This window comes from Halyomorpha halys, unplaced genomic scaffold (genome assembly GCF_000696795.3).
Source record: "Halyomorpha halys isolate HHAL.00 unplaced genomic scaffold, Hhal_1.1 Scaffold359.1, whole genome shotgun sequence".
Taxonomy (NCBI): Eukaryota; Metazoa; Arthropoda; class Insecta; order Hemiptera; family Pentatomidae; genus Halyomorpha; species Halyomorpha halys.
The window spans coordinates 64,796-67,746 of NW_027104882.1; the positions used below are offsets into that span (position 1 = coordinate 64,796).

Below are 2,951 nucleotides of genomic sequence, written 5' to 3' on the forward strand. Positions count from 1 at the left end.
TAAACCATTTTTTAATTCATATTAATTTATTTTTATACGCTTATCCAATTACTGTTTACAGTTTATTAAATAGATTTAGTATCGAAATTAAATTTTAATAATATTTATGTGTACCTTTTTATTAAGCTAATATTTGATTCGGAAAACATAATAATAATTAATAAAAACAATATTTTTGTAATTATAAAAAAAAAAAGGTACTGTTTTCGCCCAGGATCGAACTGGGGACCTTCTGCGTGTTAGGCAGATGTGATAACCGCTACACCACGAAAACACGTTGAAGGAACCACGATTGTTACATCCCTTACGCATTTGATAGAAAAAGATGAAAAACATTGAACAATATTACAAGATAAAAATTATGATATTGCTCATGTTATTTATATAATTAACCTAAATACCTATCATATACTACATTTAGTAAATGCTTTAGGAACAAAATAATCATATCTATCTTAAGCGATAATTAATCAAACTAACAAACCTAAGATACTTTTTTATTTTATTGTTTTCCAGAAATTTGATATATACTTTAATGTCGAAGACATAAAAAAAGTTAAAATAAATCAATACACAAGATCTTTAAATCGATATTAATTTTCCGCACCTCCGAAAAAACAATATTAGAAACTTAAAAAAGTTAAAATAAATCAATACAGAAGCCTACGATCATAAAATTGCTAACATCTTCATTTTCTAAACCAACGAAAAGATATTATTAAATCCTAATATTTTTTAAAATGAAAATACTGGGAAAAAAATAGTGAATAGAGCTAAACTAAAATTTATCCAAAGAAAAAAAATTTATTTAATTTTTATGGAGCAATATTTGTAAATAAAAAATATTTCTGATTATTTAAAAAATTAATTTAATCAAATAATAGACTTTTAAATATAAAAACTATATAGAAAATGTTGTTGTGATGTTGATTGAATACAACTAGTTAACGTTTTGGTCCCTGATTAAAAACATATTGTTGATTATTTTTATTTTTATTTTTTTTTTGGTTACGACGTATCACAGCATAAGTAATGAAATATTTAATATCTCTGATGTTCTTATTAATGCGCTTAAATTTAACTATATTAAAAAAATAAAATTATAATAATGTGAAACTTGTTCATTTTATGTATTTCGAAATTTTAATGCATTTATTTTTCCTGCTATTGTTGACGTTGAAATGTTATAATGCACATATTAAAGGAAGAATAAATTAATAAGAAAATGTTTATTGTAAACAATTTGTTACAAAACTACTTACTACTATTTGTGAAAAATACGATTATATTTGGTTTTGATCTTCATTGTGATATACAATAGAGAAAATATTAATTAAAAATAAAAATATATATGAGATTCCTTTGTAACAAACATACAAGGAAAAGTGGAATAAATTATAGATTAATAGCGAGTCCTAATTTTAGTATCACATGTGTGATCACTATGAAAACACTATTAATAATCAAGACTTGGAAATAACACTAATTGACTAATTAAAACATAATTAGTTGAGGGAAAATCACAACAAAAGGAAATATATCGGATTAGGGGAGACCTAAATTATTGAAAATTAGATTCTTTGTTTTTCAAATTCCTATCTTAAAGTAAATTATATCTTTCTTCCCAATTTATTATGCCTGGGAGTCCATCTTAATTTTTCATAAAGTGGCTGACCCGACATTACTGGGGTATAAAAAAGAAATATTTCAAATTTTATTTGTATCAGTAGAAAACAAAAATCTTTTTTTTTTTTTAGAATTTTGAGTATAAAGACAGGTTTATAATTTCTCTTTTGCTATAAAGACAGGTCAAGTCATAACATCATCAATATGCAAAGATGTTATTTCATGGACCAAGCAATGAGATGGCAAGAGTGGCAAGAGTAGTTCATTATGAGAGACAAAAGTTAAGAATGGTCCAACAGAGAGTGAAACGTCTAACCAGAAACTTGAATCTGCTGCAGAGAGAAGATGTAGTATTAACCCGTCTTCGTATAAGCCATACTCGGCTCACCCACGGTCATCTCATGAAAAAAGAAAATGCACCAAAGTGTCGCTACTGCGGAAACGATCTCACCGTTAGGCATATTCTCACTGAATGTGTTGCTCACGAACCATATCGGTTCTCTTCAGATTTACAGGAGATGTTGAGAGAAGATCCCACAACAATAACAAACCTTTTTCACTTTCTAAAAATCATTAATATTTTTGATCACATATAGTCTAACTGTCCAGCATGGATAAGTGGATGCAAAATGTAATATAGTAATTTATTAACTACGTCAAAGCTAATTGTAATTGTAAATATGTAATTTTAATTGTAAATACGTAATTGTAAAAATTCTAAATATAGAAAAAAAATGTATACATAAAAATCGTATATGACCAAGCAAAATATATTTCATTAAAATCTAAAAAAAAATACTCAACATGCATATATAGAAAAAAATAAATACTTTTAAATAAAAGTAGTAAATATGTAAGAGATAATTATAAAAATTTATAAATATTTAAAAAGAAGGGGTAATAAATATAAAAATAACAAATATAAAATGTAATAGATAAAAGAAATAACTATAAAATTATAAAAATTTAAGTTTATTTAATTTAAACTAAATTATTAAAATTTATAACAAAAAATCCATTTACATGACTCCAGTAGTTGAACAGATGGTATAGCGGCCCAGTTTCGAAAATAAATATTTTATAATTCGTTTTTTTTTAAATGAATACACAATATTGCTTAGTTAAATTATTTTTCGTAATTATAAAACAAGGTCCTTAGAATTACAGTAGATTCCCCTGGTTTGTAAAAAAATACATCGTACAAATAATATCATTAGATGATTTAATCAAAAAACTATTTATTATGACCCACATCCGACCTCATTTTTTTTTTCAAAGTAAAATAACACAAAATTATTCTTTTTTTTTTTTTTTTCGTACCCCCT

The 2,951-nt window shown here is 24.9% G+C and overlaps 1 non-coding gene across 1 annotated transcript; it reads right to left on the minus strand.

The window, feature by feature from the left end:
• Positions 1-201: 201 nt before the first annotated feature.
• Positions 202-274, minus strand: TRNAV-AAC (transfer RNA valine (anticodon AAC)). The gene has a single exon. It is a non-coding gene; the product is annotated as a tRNA-Val (tRNA).
• Positions 275-2,951: the final 2,677 nt, after the last annotated feature.